This window comes from Thalassophryne amazonica, chromosome 17, assembly GCF_902500255.1.
Source record: "Thalassophryne amazonica chromosome 17, fThaAma1.1, whole genome shotgun sequence".
Classification (NCBI taxonomy): domain Eukaryota; kingdom Metazoa; phylum Chordata; class Actinopteri; order Batrachoidiformes; family Batrachoididae; genus Thalassophryne; species Thalassophryne amazonica.
Genome location: NC_047119.1, coordinates 66,205,177 through 66,222,051, shown reverse-complemented (window position 1 = coordinate 66,222,051; position 16,875 = coordinate 66,205,177). Strand labels below are relative to the sequence as shown.

The 16,875-nt window shown below is 40.6% G+C and overlaps 1 protein-coding gene across 2 annotated transcripts in view; it reads right to left on the bottom strand.

Moving 5' to 3' along the window:
• Positions 1 to 14,442, bottom strand: part of scai (suppressor of cancer cell invasion) — a 136,695-nt gene extending 122,253 nt beyond the window's left edge. For both annotated transcript variants that reach the window (XR_004566083.1, XM_034192575.1), the window contains exon 1: positions 14,208 to 14,442. The gene's annotated coding sequence lies outside the window, so the exon portion shown is untranslated. The remainder of the gene's footprint in view (positions 1 to 14,207) is intronic.
• Positions 14,443 to 16,875: the final 2,433 nt, after the last annotated feature.

The window sequence follows — 16,875 nt, the reverse complement described above, 5'->3', positions numbered from 1 at the left end:
TATAGGTAAAGAGGCTTTGTTAATGTTACTATTACATTGTTGCCTACATGTTTAATGGGCAGTGCAATGCTATTGTACAATTTAAAGTCGAATGTGCACATTCAATAAAAAACAAAAACGATTTTTTTTTTTTTTTTTTACTAGTGTGACTATTAAAATCTGAAATTTTCTATTAATTTTCATATCTGCAAATATCTGATATCGGCCACAACAGCAATACAAATATTGGACATAAGTATTGGCAGGAAAATTTCAGATCGGACCATCCCTAACTGGATCCTTGATCTCTGGACATAAATAAAAATAAATAAAATCTGTAGTTTTTGTTAAAAGCACTTCCTTTCAGACATTTTGGCATGAATGTCTCTCCGTACCTTTGAGCTGAGCTCAGCCGGCTGCTGCACGTTAGCGCAGGACATCTCGTTTTGGGAGGAAGAAACGTTTTGATCGATGGCAGTTTGTTTGCATTGCAACATTTGGGAGGAGGTGTCATTTGATTTAAACGGCGTTTCGCTTTGAGGTTATTAATTCCGACTGGACTCGATAGGAGGACGATTCTCATTTCTTTCTCACAACAAGACAGGAGTCCCAGTTTGTGACTTTAATCCACACCAAAGTGACTCACAATTGACATATTCAGGGATGAAAGTGGTGAAAAACAACAACAAAAAAAGCTGAAACCCAAAATTACCCCCCAACACCACCGACATGAAAATTCTTGAATTCTAGAAGCTCTGAAATGCAATCTGGGACTATTCCAGACAATAAACTGCAGTGAGTGCAGCATCCATTTTAGTGAGAAAAAAAAACAACTTTCCTTATTCAAATTCATTCCAGTAGCATTCTGCTCCTACTAGGATGCAGCAGTTTTCTAGCTTGGCAGATAGTTCTGGAGGAAATCACTGAAGAAATTAACAAATTGAAAATATGGTTTGACGAAAACAAATTGTCATTAAACTTAAATAAAACAGGGATGAAGCGGAGGTGTAAGAGTCACTAGGTGTTCACAGGAAACATTTATTTCTATATTTATTTATTTTCATTGTTAGTTGGTTTTATCTTTTCTGTTGTGTTTTGTTCTATCAGGTTCTTTTTGTCTCTTTCTCTAAAATTGGATTGTAGCATTATTAGTTATTATGAGTTATTATTACTATTACTGTTGCTGTTGCTATTATTAATATATGAATAAAAATGAATTTTAAAAAATTAGAATTTGACTCTTATACAACAACAAACCCTGAGCCATTAATTATTATACAGAAAACAAATGCAAACTCGATTTATTGTATTTTTCTCTTTATTTTTCTGAGGACTGCTGTGGAAGTAGGTGTACTGCTGCCTGCAACGACATCCGTGCACACAGGGACAGCGGGCTTACACCTGTGTGGACGAGACTATCAGGATTTATTTGGCCTATTTATTATCATTGTCTGCGAGGACATCAATGGAAGTTGAGAGACACAGCTCCTGGACATCAGATATGCAAGTTTTCCATGGAAACGTGGATTTCCGCTTTTTTAAACCCCCCCAATCTCATTTTTTCATTCACTGGATCTGTATATTGCTCTGCAGCTCATCAGTCATGCCAATAACACATTGTTCTGACATCTTATGTGTACAAAAGCCGAATCAACACATTAATGTTTACATCAGTTGTGGACATTTTTCCACAGTGTGAACCGCAGACTAATTCCAAAGATTACTACATAAGTGTGATTTTGTGCCACGCTGACTTACTTTAAAGTCTGCAAAAAAAAAAAAAAAAAAAATCAGTCTGTTCGGAAGAAATGCTGCAGCTCTGCTCAAACAGCCTGTTAAAAAATAAAAACTTCTGAGTGTGTGCTGATAGTCTATGATCAGGACCTGTGGGATCAGGATGAATGCATTTATCCAGAAATGGTCTTCAACTTATTTTTGTCACCACCTCATCAGACCATGTGGACATTCTCTCTCTCACTCTCTCTCTCTCTCAAAGAGTTACTAAGACCCTTCTGCTGCTCCCTTGTTTGTACTCGGAGTCACCACAGCAAATCCGCGGTTGATCTGCATGTTCAACTGGCTCAAGTTTTATACCGGATGCCCTTCCTGACGCAACTCGACATTACATTACATTATAGAAATGTGGCAGGGGTGGGGTTTGAATCGGGAACCTTCTGCACTGAAACCAAGTGCACTAACCATTTGGCCACCACCCCAGGGTTTTTATGAGTTAGTTATAAAATCAGATGTTTTTTTTTTGTTTTTTTTTTCTTGTATTTTTTCCATGGTTTTGACAAAGGCATTTCTTTATTCACTGATATTCACGGAGGTTTCTTCTTGTTAAAAGGGAGTTTTTCCTTCCCACTGTCGCCAAGTGCTTGCTCACAGGGGGTCGTTTTGACCGTTGGGGTTTTTACGTAATTATTATATTGTAAGGCAAGGCCATACAAAGCGCCTTGGGGCAACTGTTTGTTGTGATATATAAATAAAATTGATTGATTGAATTGATTGATATTGTTCATGTTCAGTTCTTTGTAAAAATGTATATGTTTTGGCCCAGTCGATGGCTGTAAACCGATGGAAAACATGAAACAGTTAAATTCATAGCGTTGATTTAGGTGTCCTATTGGCTCAATAATAGCTTACTTCAATCTATCTAAACTTTGAATATTATTATTATTTTTTAATCAACCAACCCTTCAAACCAGGGTCAAACTGGGGGGGGGGGGGGGGGGGGGGTGTAGGGAAAAAACAAGGTTTGAAGGGTTGGTTGGTCAAAAAAACAAAAAAAACAATTCGATACACCAAAAAATAAAATAACTATGGCTTTATGGGTGCCAAAGGTAAATCATACTGTAATGTAATTATTCACATTTTTCCTCCACTTTAACTATATTAATGATAAATGCTTTGGTAATCAATCAATCAATCAATTTTATTTATATAGTGCCAAATCACAACAAACAGTTGCCCCAAGGCGCTTTATATTGTAAGGCAAAAGCCATACAATAATTACGTAAAAACCCCAATGGTCAAAACGACCCCCTGTGAGCAAGCACTTGGCGACAGTGGGAAGGAAAAACTCCCTTTTAACAGGAAGAAACCTCCAGCAGAACCAGGCTCAGGGAGGGGCAGTCTTCTGCTGGGACTGGTTGGGGCTGAGGGAGAGAACCAGGAAAAAGACATGCTGTGGAGGGGAGCAGAGATCAATCACTAATGATTAAATGCAGAGTGGTGCATACAGAGCAAAAAGAGAAAGAAACACTCAGTGCATCATGGGAACCCCCCAGCAGTCTAAGTCTATAGCAGCATAACTAAGGGATGGTTCAGGGTCACCTGATCCAGCCCTAACTATAAGCTTTAGCAAAAAGGAAAGTTTTAAGCATAATCTTAAAAGTAGAGAGGGTGTCTGTCTCCCTGATCCGAATTGGAAGCTGGTTCCACAGGAGAGGAGCCTGAAAGCTGAAGGCTCTGCCTCCCATTCTACTCTTACAAACCCTAGGAACTACAAGTAAGCCTGCAGTTTGAGAGCGAAGCGCTCTATTGGGGTGATATGGTACTATGAGGTCCCTAAGATAAGATGGGACCTGATTATTCAAAACCTTATAAGTAAGAAGAAGAATTTTAAATTCTATTCTAGAATTAACAGGAAGCCAATGAAGAGAGGCCAATATGGGTGAGATATGCTCTCTCCTTCTAGTCCCCGTCAGTACTCTAGCTGCAGCATTTTGAATTAACTGAAGGCTTTTCAGGGAACTTTTAGGACAACCTGATAATAATGAATTACAATAGTCCAGCCTAGAGGAAATAAATGCATGAATTAGTTTTTCAGCATCACTCTGAGACAAGACCTTTCTAATTTTAGAGATATTGCGTAAATGCAAAAAAGCAGTCTTACATATTTGTTTAATATGCGCTTTGAATGACATATCCTGATCAAAAATGACTCCAAGATTTCTCACAGTATTACTAGAGGTCAGGGTAATGCCATCCAGAGTAAGGATCTGGTTAGACACCATGTTTCTAAGATTTGTGGGGCCAAGTACAATAACTTCAGTTTTATCTGAGTTTAAAAGCAGGAAATTAGAGGTCATCCATGTCCTTATGTCTGTAAGACAATCCTGCAGTTTAGCTAATTGGTGTGTGTCCTCTGGCTTCATGGATAGATAAAGCTGGGTATCATCTGCGTAACAATGAAAATTTAAGCAATGCCGTCTAATAATACTGCCTAAGGGAAGCATGTATAAAGTGAATAAAATTGGTCCTAGCACAGAACCTTGTGGAACTCCATAATTAACCTTAGTCTGTGAAGAAGATTCCCCATTTACATGAACAAATTGTAATCTATTAGATAAATATGATTCAAACCACCGCAGCGCAGTGCCTTTAATACCTATGGCATGCTCTAATCTCTGTAATAAAATTGTATGGTCAACAGTATCAAAAGCAGCACTGAGGTCTAACAGAACAAGCACAGAGATGAGTCCACTGTCTGAGGCCACAAGAAGATCATTTGTAACCTTCACTAATGCTGTTTCTGTACTATGATGAATTCTAAAACCTGACTGAAACTCTTCAAATAGACCATTCCTCTGCAGATGATCAGTTAGCTGTTTTACAACTACCCTTTCAAGAATTTTTGAGAGAAAAGGAAGGTTGGAGATTGGCCTATAATTAGCTAAGATAGCTGGGTCAAGTGATGGCTTTTTAAGTAATGGTTTAATTACTGCCACCTTAAAAGCCTGTGGTACATAGCCAACTAATAAAGATAGATTGATCATATTTAAGATCGAAGCATTAAATAATGGTAGGGCTTCCTTGAGCAGCCTGGTAGGAATGGGGTCTAATAGACATGTTGATGGTTTGGATGAAGTAACTAATGAAAATAACTCAGACAGAACAATCTGAGAGAAAGAGTCTAACCAAATACCGGCATCACTGAAAGCAGCCAAAGATAACGATACATCTTTGGGATGGTTATGAGTAATTTTTTCTCTAATGGTAAAAATTTTATTAGCAAAGAAAGTCATGAAGTCATTACTAGTTAAAGTTAAAGGAATACTCGGCTCAATAGAGCTCTGACTCTTTGTCAGCCTGGCTACAGTGCTGAAAAGAAACCTGGGGTTGTTCTTATTTTCTTCAATTAGTGATGAGTAGTAAGATGTCCTAGCTTTACGGAGGGCTTTTTTATAGAGCAACAGACTCTTTTTCCAGGCTAATTCTTTTTGAATTTTTATGCTTAAATAGATTTTTGCTGGTTATTGGTGGTCTGGGAGCAGGCACCATCTCTACGGAGATGGGGTAATGAGGGGATGGCAGGGGGAGAGAAGCTGCAGAGAGGTGTGTAAGACTACAACTCTGCTTCCTGGTCCCAACCCTGGATAGTCACGGTTTGGAGGATTTAAGAAAATTGGCCAGATTTCTAGAAATGAGAGCTGCTCCATCCAAAGTGGGATGGATGCCGTCTCTCCTAACAAGACCAGGTTTTCCCCAGGAGCTTTGCCAATTATCTATGAAGCCCACCTCATTTTTTGGACACCACTCAGACAGCCAGCAATTCAAGGAGAACATGCGGCTAAACATGTCACTCCCGGTCCGATTGGGGAGGGGCCCAGAGAAAACTACAGAGTCCGACATTGTTTTTGCAAAGTTACACACCGATTCAATGTTAATTTTAGCGACCTCCGATTGGCGTCACCAGGTGCCGACGTGAATTACAATCTTACCAAATTTACGCTTAGCCTTAGCCAGCAGTTTCAAATTTCCTTCAATGTCGCCTGCTCTGGCCCCCAGAAGACAACTGACTATGGTTGCTGGTGTCGCTAACTTCACATTTCTCAAAACAGAGTCGCCAATAACCAGAGTTTGGGGGCTTCTGTTTAGGGCTACGCTTCCTCCTCACAGTCACCCAGTCGGCCTGCTCAGGATCTGCCAGAGGGAAACTAACGGCGGCTAAGCTACCTTGGTCCGCACCGACTACAGGGGCCTGGCTAGCTGTAGAATTTTCCACGGTGCGGAGCAGACTCTCCAATTCGCCCAGCCTGGCCTCCAAAGCTACGAATAAGCTACACTTATTACAAGTACCATTACTGCTAAAGGAGGCCGAGGAATAACTAAACATTTCACACCCAGAGCAGAAAAGTGCAGGAGAGACAGGAGAAGCCGCCATGCTAAACCGGCTAAGAGCTAGTAGTTGCGCTAAGCTAGCGGATTCCTAAAAACACACAAAAGTGAATAATGTGTAAATAATTTAGAGGTGATTCAGCAGAGGGAATGCTTTAGTTAAGGCACGTGAAGATTACACTGTGAAACAAATCATTATCTAGGTAACTAGATCAATCTGACTGCGCAGATTAAACAGCTAACAGATACAGCAAAACACCGCTGTGCTCCGGAACAGGAAGTGTTAGGGTTAGGGTGAGCATATATCTGATCCTAAAGTGCAGTTTTTATCCCCTCCTGTCTGAGGGCCTAAAGGGGGATTATGTCATGGTGATTTCCATCCATATGTCTGTCCATCCATCCATCCCAAAACAGTTATAAGCATTCTAAAATTAACTCCTCTCACACTTTTAAAAAGAATTTTGTGAAACTTGGTACAAGTCCTTGTTATAGGTTGGCAATATGCATATTATCATATCATTTCAGTTGGGCCCATTTTGCTAGAGTTATGGTCTTTGACAAATCTAGACTCAGTCAGTTTCAGGAGTTGATGTCTGCATTCGAAAAATAACTAGCACATGCCTTGAAATGTTATCAGAATATAGCAAGACCTGGTACCAAAGCAGCATTTGCCAGCGGGGCATATTGTGCTCTCAGAACACTGTTACTGATGTGAGACTTTAAGCTCACATCAAGCTTTAGGTAGATAGAAAATAGTCAAGTCAAGTCTGAGAGCATGCTCTGGTGCAGCATTCTGCCGCATCCACAACACCATGGAACTGAACCGGGTCTTGGATGGCAACCATTCATGGACTGACACCCAGTCCATTCCCACATCTCTAACATAACCATCTATCTGCTGCAGCTAGGTGAAACATGGACATGCCATAGGCCTGCTCCTGCTATTGGGGTCCTCACCACTCAAGCACCTGTATGCTGGACTATGCACAGGGAAACGGGCCATGGGGTCACTAAACAGAGGTGTTTGGCAATGTAGATATCATTGCAGGCAAACAAAGGTCCAAGTATTTAGGGTCCTGATACTGCATGTCTTGCTGTATGGTTTTGAGTCCTGGACACCAGCCAGTGATCTACAGCAAGAAATGGATGTCTTTGGTACTAAAGCATTTAGAGTAGAATGGGAGGCAGAGCCTTCAGCTTTCAAAGTCAAAGTGTCTTTATTTGTCTCCCTAAGGAGAAATTTGCCTTGGACAGAGTCTGCTACACAACAACACATGCAGTGCATAGCACCCATACATTAAAAACAACACAGTAAGTCAAAGGATAAAATATAAATACACAACATTATTAACATCTTTGTGCAAATTCCGCAATACATACCCTTAAGCTATCTTCCCTGAACTATCTGCTGATTTATGAGCTTCACTGATAATGGAATAAATGAATATTTGTATCGATTATATTTACAAAGAGGAACCCTGTACCTCCTTCCTGAGTTAAGTAAAGTATATTCAGAGTGCAGAACATGAGACTCATCTGTTAAAATATTGTCAGCACATCTGAGAACTGCCTGTTCAAACAACTCTTGGGGAGTTACAGGTACCACCATACCCATGGTTTTGCCAGCTATCTTAATCAGATTTAATATTTGAGTTTTTGATTTAACCGTTAAATTACAAAACCAGCTAGTAATACCATACCGTAACACGGACTCAATCGTTGCTCTGTAGAAAATCAGCATAATATTCCTACATACACCAAACAGTCGGAGTCGACGAAGAAAGTGCAAACGCTGGTGGATTCGGGCACAAACACTTGACACCTGCATGTGCCAGCTTAAGTTATTATCGATATAAACCCCCAGATATTTATATGAATCCACCTGTTCAATGTTACGTCCATGTATGGTGACCACACTAAGGTCTCCAACAGCGCAAGGGTCCACCAACATCTCCATTGTTTTATTAACATTAATCTGCAATTGATGGACATCACACCAGTTCACAAACCTGTCCACTCCAGATTTGTGACAACTTGAATTAGTACTAGTGTTCAGCAGACTGAGTATTACAGGCTTTTACAGGATTATTTCAGGCTCCTCTCCTGTGGAACCAGCTCCCAATTCGGATTAGGGAGACAGACACCCTCTCTACTTTTAAGATTAATCTTAAAACTTTCCTTTTTGAAAAAGCTTATAGTTAGGGCTGGATCAGGTGACCCTGAACCATCCCTTAGTTATGCTGCTATAGACTTAGACTGCTGGGGGGTTTCCCATGATGCACCCAGTGTTTCTTTTAATTCACCTCTTTTTGCTCTGTATGCACCACTCTGCTTTTAATCATTGGTGATTGATCTCTGCTCTCTTCCACAGCATGTCTTTTTCCTGATTCTCTCCCCTCAGCCCCAACCAGTCCCAGCAGAAGACTGCCCATCCCTGAGCCTGGTTCTGCTGGAGGTTTCTTCCTGTTAAAAGGGAGGTTTTCCTTCCCACTGTCGCCAAGTGCTTGCTCACAGGGGGTCGTTTTGACCGTTGGGGTTTTTCTGTAATTATTGTATGGCTTTTGCCTTACAATATAAAGCGCCTTGGGGCAACTGTTTGTTGTGATCTGGCGCTATATAAATAAAATTGATTTGATTTTGATTTGATTTAAAGCCTGATTTATGATTCTACAACTCACTAACTGCGTGGCCACACAATCACATCAACATGGGCATGATGCTTTCGAAGTTCTCCATCAGCCAGACAGTGACTTTCTTTCCGCCTGCACCGCCACTGCTCTTTTTTTTTTTTCTTTTTTTAACTTATTCTGGAATTATTTGTCCCTCAACAACTTACACTTCTTTATACAATCACTGAACTCCAAACCAACATTATGTGCAATTTCCCTCCATTAGTTGCTGATCATTTGACATCTTTGTAGTTTTTTTTTTGTAGTGGTCATATTAGCAGACTTCTGCCAAACATTCTTCTATTTGGTTCACTATCGAAATGTAATTGTGTGCGCACTACAAAAATTTTTATAACTTTAAATATGACGGGAGAGGAAGGAGTGAAACCAGAAAAGTGACCAATCGCAGCCTGTGCGGTGTCTGTCGTGTAGTTGCAATTTTTGGGAGCTGCATGTCAGGCTATGGAGAGGGGCTCGGAGAGGAGTTAGAGCGGCGCAGAGGGCTTTGCGTCACTACACAGCTGTGGAGACGGAGCATAAATCAGGCTTAAATGTCTTCAAAGGATCCTTGGGTACTGCTGGAATTACATCATATCAAATGAGCTGTTACTGAGAGAAACTAGGTTGAGGAGTATCACATTGCGAGGGAGCATATAGAAAACAAAACAATGTTAATTCTGTTAATTAAATTTTTTTTCTTCCTCAAAAATTACAGATATGAATGTCATTGAAATACAGACCAATAAGTAGCACTACTAAAAGTGGTAGTAATACCGTTAAAATCTTAATAAAACCAAACCCTACTTCCGAAGGGAGGATTCGAAGAGCAAATTCTGTGCATGTCTGTTTGTGTGTTGATATGAAATGTACATTTCATGGACTTGATGTTGATTTGTTTTTCTGGCTCATATGAGTGAGATAAAAGCATCTGCCAAATGCTTAAAATTAAACTCAGATTTAAGAGTAATGTCAGAGTTAAAAAAAAGAAAAGAATTAGCTGTAGCAGCAATACAAAGATGTACCTTGTGTTACTAGACATCCAGATGTACAACAATAACCTACATTAAGTGACTAATAACAAATCAGGCACTCTCAAACTGTTGCCACTAAACAGACAAAAACTGTTGTCAAACATCTGGCATCCCACATAAATGTGAACAGAATGAAGAAACTAAGGAGAGTCACATGATCACCTTGTCTAGGATGACCTAGTCTGTCCCACATTTCATTTTCACACTAGCTGCTTCCTACACTTTATGAGAGATGAAAAACAGCCTTCACAGAGCAGCATACAGTGTTGTGACTGGATCTGACAATTTTGTTCATGACCTCTTAAGGCTCGCAGGGCCACAGCCTCGAGAGTGGGTCTGGGGGACATCCCACAGAAAAGTTTGAAATATTACCTACTGTTCATTAATCATCACCACCAATATCACTTTCAGTTGTCAACAACACTAACTTGGGTTTAAATGTTCTTATTCACTTATATAAATGGGAAAGGGAATAATTAAATTAAATTTATGTAGCACCAAATCACAACAAAGTCGCTCTGAGGTGCATCACATGGGTAAGGTCTAACCTTATCAACCTAATAACAGATTTTTTCCACCCAGTGATGACGTAAGCATTTCTGGGCAACTTATAATTTATGTTCAGTGCAAAAAGATTCATGTAAGTTTTCTACATCAATATTTGACTTCTGCATGCATGTTAAATGTTCATCATTTTTCTCTACATGAATATTTCACGCCCATGTAACATAGGAAGCCATAAAATGCATATTTTGCATGCTAGTTCAACACAATGAATAAACATATTGAGTTTGCATGTAGACCATTTGAAGTAAATTCACTACAATGACATTTTGAGAGCTTTGTGTGAAATAACTTATGTCAAATGACAATGATATAGAATATTAATGCCTGTGCTATCAACAATATGATATAATAAGATGACTGCACAATGATGAAACGAAAAAAAGTCTCCGTATTGATTCTTCTCCTCTAACCAGGCCCACATGAATTTATTCTGGATGGAACTGTCGCACTTTAAATAATCTCACGACTGCAGAACAAAGTTTCCTTCTGTGATTTGCTTTGTTGTTGCAACATCACACTGTCGTTTTCAGAACACCACAGCCTTCTCGAAATTTGTAACGATGCCTCTCACTGGCTGCTGCCTGTATGATCAGCTCTCGATAAATGAGACTGCACATTACATTTATTTTTCAAGTCACAGATGTTTGGGATAAAGAGAGTTCCCCAACCTTTTTGACTCCACAATGGACCGGGGGGGCAATACAGACCTGATACTAATGTACTCCTAATATCATGTTAACATATGTAAACCATAGTAAAAACATAATTCAATCTTAATCAGTGTACAGAACATACGAACCTCAATACTTAACTCACCATCAATGTGAGCCCTGGGTGTTGTTCTTTAATTTTAATCCAGAAGGGTGGCACAGTTTGGGATTTGAATAAATTCTTTTTATCCACAATCATTTTTTTTTTTAATTTCAGCTTGTTCTCTTGGAATGCTGTGAGAGGTGACTCAAACTGTTTCAGAAATCCACTCCTTCACACTGATGTGTGAAGGAGATCTGAATAAACTTTCACTGCCCATCAGCCTTTTTTCTGTAGCCCCAGTATAAAAAAAACAACAAAAAAAAAAAAACAGTTAGCCATTTGTTTCTTCATTTTCTCATTCAGTTTTCCTCTCACTAGCTGGCTAATTTCGTACCTGCTAAAAGTGACCCTCCGACCTTGCACGTGAGCCTTTGACCACAGAGATGAAAAGACGCTAGAGCAGATCTAGAGTACTTGTAATATATTCATCCACAACCTTGGGAGAGGGATTGTCATGATTTTGTGACTCATCGCTGCACCAAGATTCACAACTCCAGTCAACATCTGTCAGATAAATTTATTGGATTAAATCCAAATCTGCCATGTGGTGGCGGCGGCATTGTGTAACGTCATTCAAACCCTGAGCCAAGATGACGGCCAAAGCTACTCGGCTTTCGTGAATGACGACACCCACTCTACCCTTTATTCATCTTTCATCTTTATGCCTTTGAGGAGGGATGGGATGACTCTGGAAAAATGTTTTTCTTGTTTTTTCAAAACCTTTTAATAAACATAAGTCCATTTATTTAAAATATGACTTTTGAATACATTTTCTTGTGATATGTAATGTAGTTTGATATCTCAAGGAAAGCAAATAATGTCGTACAATACAATTATTTTTCCCCTTGCTTCTGACAGGTTTTTGGGGCCTGGTTCCCACGGCCCATTACCAGTCTGCGACTCCATGGGCTGGGGAGCACCACACTAAGGTGTCTAAACAGAGATGTTTCCAATCGGTTTTAGGGACAATACATTGTTCAGTGCCTGAAATCTGACCTGGACCACTCCAGAAAATAAAAATAAGCCAGATAATGTTGCCACAGATGATGAAAAGTGGACTTCCAGAAATTCCCAAAAGACTCACATCACTGAACATATACTCAACAAAAATATAAACGCAACACTTTTGGTTTTGCTCCCATTTTGTATGAGATGAACTCAAAGATCTAAAACTTTTTCCACATACACAATATCACCATTTCCCTCAAATATTGTTCACAAACCAGTCGAAATCTGTGATAGTGAGCACTTCTCCTTTGCTGAGAAAATCCATCCCACCTCACAGGTGTGCCATATCAAGATGCTGATTAGACACCATGATTAGTGCACAGGTGTGCCTTAGACTGCCCACAATAAAAGGCCACTCTGAAAGGTGCAGTTTTGTTTTATTGGGGGGGGGATACCAGTCAGTATCTGGTGTGACCACCATTTGCCTCATGCAGTGCAACACATCTCCTTCACATCATCCGTGAAGAGAACACCTCTCCAACGTGCCAAACGCCAGCGAATGTGAGCATTTGCCCACTCAAGTCGGTTACGACGACGAACTGGAGTCAGGTCGAGACCCCGATGAGGACGACGAGTATGCAGATGAGCTTCCCTGAGACGGTTTCTGACAGTTTGTGCAGAAATTCTTTGGTTATGCAAACCGATTGTTTCAGCCGCTGTCCGAGTGGCTGGTCTCAGACGATCTTGGAGGTGAACATGCTGGATGTGGAGGTCCTGGGCTGGTGTGGTTACACGTGGTCTGCGGTTGTGAGGCTGGTTGGATGTACTGCCAAATTCTCTGAAACGACTTTGGAGATGGCTTATGGTAGAGACATGAACATTCAATACACGAGCAACAGCTCTGGTTGACATTCCTGCTGTCAGCATGCCAACTGCACGCTCCCTCAAATCTTGCGACATCTGTGGCATTGTGCTGTGTGATAAAACTGCACCTTTCAGAGCGGCCTTTTATTGTGGGCAGTCTAAGGCACACCTGTGCAGTAATCATGGTGTCTAATCAGCATCTTGGTATGGCACACCTGTGAGGTGGGATGGATTATCTCAGCAAAGGAGAAGTGCTCACTATCACAGATTTAGACTGGTTTGTGAACAATATTTGAGGGAAATGGTGATACTGTTTATGTGGAAAAAGTTTTAGATCTTTGAGTTCATCTCATACAAAATGGGAGCAAAACCAAAAGTGTTGCGTTTATATTTTTGTTGAGTATATTAACCTTACAGCTGCAGTGCAACATCTGTGATGCAAAATGAAATATGAAGCAACTCTATTCCATGAATGAAATAACAGGCTTGTAATTCCAAACTTGCAAATTTCTGTCTTGACTCAGACAATTTAGAAGTAAACAAAAATGTTTTAAACTGGCAGTGAGCCTCAAAGGTCTGAGCATGAATCACTGCTCTATTTTTGTCATACTTTGATGTCCCATAATTGTTTTGTGCATTATACGTTTGTGGGTTTTCGATAGGACAGACTGTCATTTGCGTGTTTTAGTTCAAGGAGCTGGTTGCACGCTGTCATTTCATGTATTTGTCTAGACTTGTTTTATGATGTTGCCTATACCTTTTATTTTTGTTTTTTATGCAATAAACATTTTCATTCGGAATATGGAGGCAATGCAAGCTCAAAACGTAAGATTAGGGTTAAATTTTGAGTTAGGGTTATGCGTGAACCGCGACGGAGGGTAGTTTGAAGAACAATGGGTGCCGTACGAAAAAGCAATTCGCGGTTTACGTACGGCACCGTATCAAAAGCATCAGCCTATTTTTTTTAATCAACACTGTCAGGAACCACTCTGTGAATTTTAAAATGTACCAGCACCGAACGGTTGTCATGTTTTAGCTAGCTTAATGACATAACGCTAAATTTAACCGTAAAGCTAAAACTCTCCCTGCGTCTCCGCCAGCCTTCTACCTACATCAAATTACTGACAAATAAATAAACAACTTGTGGACAAAATACTTTGGAGAATTATACTGTGGCTCTACAAACACAGCGGGTGTCACTCCCGTTTCTTACCTGGACAGGCTAACGTCGTCCTACAGGAATATCAAGGATGCTGCTCACAAATCAGCGCAAAAGCCGCAGCGAGCCGTCAGTCAGGCTCATGTCCCTGCGTGGAAACGGCAACGGACCACGGCGAAAACACAAGAAAAACACACGTCCTCCAGCAGTGTGGACAGGACTGCTGCCTCTGTGGCCAGTGACAGGAGGACAGAGAAGACACCCGCTGGACCCGCTCCACCGACACCAGCTAGCTACTTCCAGGTCAAACGCTTCAAAATAAAAGTATCCTATTGCAATTGCGTCTAATAAAGTCTTTTTTTTTTTTTTTTTTTTTGAAACAAAGAAGTACACAGAGTATAAATAATACAGAGCATTATCCCTGTGATTATCAGGGAAAGCAAGCGTAATGGAGTCAGTGTGGCAGTGAGTGAGTGAGTGCAGGGGTGAAACTAGGCTTTTTTCCTTGGGGTGGCCAAAGAGTGGCCAAGGCTATTCCAGGGGATCCACAGATTATGACAGTTTTTTTTTTTCTCAGACAATCAATAGCAATCAGATTCTCTAAAAGTTGAAATATATTAAAGTAGCTAAATATTAAGCACATAGGAGAAAGCTAAAATGATAAACCACCCAAAAATGTATCAGACGTTACAGATAACCGATAAATTCCAGTCTCCCGTACACTTGCAACTACTAACAAGCTGATTTTGAGTTTTAACACCACAATCACTTCTGGAAGCATCAAAGGCAATGACAGACCCAAACAATGAGCCAGCACTTCTGTTGTTGAGCATCCTGCCCCCTGCTGGAAACTCCTGTTTACTACATGGCTTCCAGCACAAAAGCAGCTAAGAGGAGCCACAAAGCTCAACTCTTTACTTAAGCACAGCACTGCCGTCAGGCGGAGATCTTGGAAAATAAAGCAATGCTGAGTTATGGTTGGTGTATAAATAAAATGAATACTGATAGAATATCTCCATTAATGTCAATTCTGTCATTTGTGCAAAGTTAAGATATAACATATATCTTTTAATGTTGAATAATGTACTAATTCTGAAGTTTTGTAACAAACACAGACAGATGGCATTCTGGGTAAAATGTGCCTCCGCTAACACTGATTGGTTGACTCATTCATTCTATGTAAACCAACACGTTAATGTGAGGTGTGTCGTGTGTTGGTGTTTAGAGATAAATGTGCCAGTGCAAGTTTTGGCCCTTTTTCAGCTGATTTTTCATTTGTGTGAGAATTTTTTGGATCGCACCAAGTTTCAGGTTAATCACGTGTCCTGCATCGTTTAGTATACATGGAGTAATGAGCTGCATTTAACATCTCATGACCACCTCCTTATCGGCGATCGTATGGTCAGATGAAAATCAAACTTGTTTGATATTCTGTTCAGCCGTCGTGAGGGTATCCCGCTGCTGAAGCACTACAAGCGTCCAACCTCTCGCAATGTGCCTGTGCAAACACCACAGAGCTGTCTTGTAATGTTTTTTGTTTTGTTTTGTTTTTTATACTTTGATGTCTGCCATCGAGAGTTTTTGTAAATTAAGTTTGAAAAAAAAGCTTCTGTTTACGTTTTGCTTCTAGAAACACGAGTCCGATGTGTGGTTTTTGAACGTAAAATGTTTGTGAGAACATAAATTGTGCACTCTGAACCTTTACACTGTGCAGTTCTGTCGTACAGCTTGAGCTGGAACCGAGTACAGTGATTGAAAATATCAGCCCAGCTTCAGGACAAATACTGCCATGAACACTGCTGGCCAGTAAATGGCAGTAGAGACCTTGAAAACTTTCCAAAACAAAATTCCAGATAATCTGTGTTGCTACGTTTAAGATGCATGGAATTTAATAAACGCAAACACAATGTCTATAAACCCAGAGAATATTTTCACGAGAGTTTTAGGCACTAGAGTTTAATGCTCCTGTCCGTGGAGCCTGATAAGAGTGTCTCAAATGCATTTACACAGATTAAGGAGTGCTCCAGCCGGTTTAAAGACCGCCCACAGTGTCTGAGAGCGCGGCGCACTCCGAGCGCCGATCGACAGGCTCAAACCCCACTGAAACAACCAGATCATTTCCAACGTGAAGGCTTTGTTTATCCGGGACGTCGTCTGACTTTCACAAAAAGGCAGAAGGCGTGGACATCAGCACTTTTTCGGCACATTCCACTGTTACAGGAGTTTTTTTCATGGAAAAAGAAGCAGATGAATGCGCCACCGTGCCGCTCATGGCACGGGACAAAACCACCTCCGTGTTGGTCTCTCAGGACAGCTTTCAGACGGCTTCTGGCTGCTTTTCAGTCGTGTGAATATCCGAGAAATTGAGCATGAGCTGAACATGCCAGAACATGTCCTATGAGGCTTCATCACGGCGTTGCTTTGCACCATGCGGCTCCGCCGCGACACGCGGGATTCCTCCGCTCCTCTTTCCATGACAAAAACTCCTGTAACAGTGGAATGTGCCGTTCATTTCTAAACTGGACACTGTCTTGATCCGGTATGTCATCTGACTAGCACAGGAATTGCGGAAGACATGGACATCAGAACTTTTTCGGCACATTGAGACAGACGTGCGGAGGAAGGGTTTTGGTGGGTGACAGAGCTATTCCATCATATCCCCATATTGCAGTTTAAAAAAAAAATGGCCTCTTGTGTCAAGTGATAAAAACTATCCATCCAT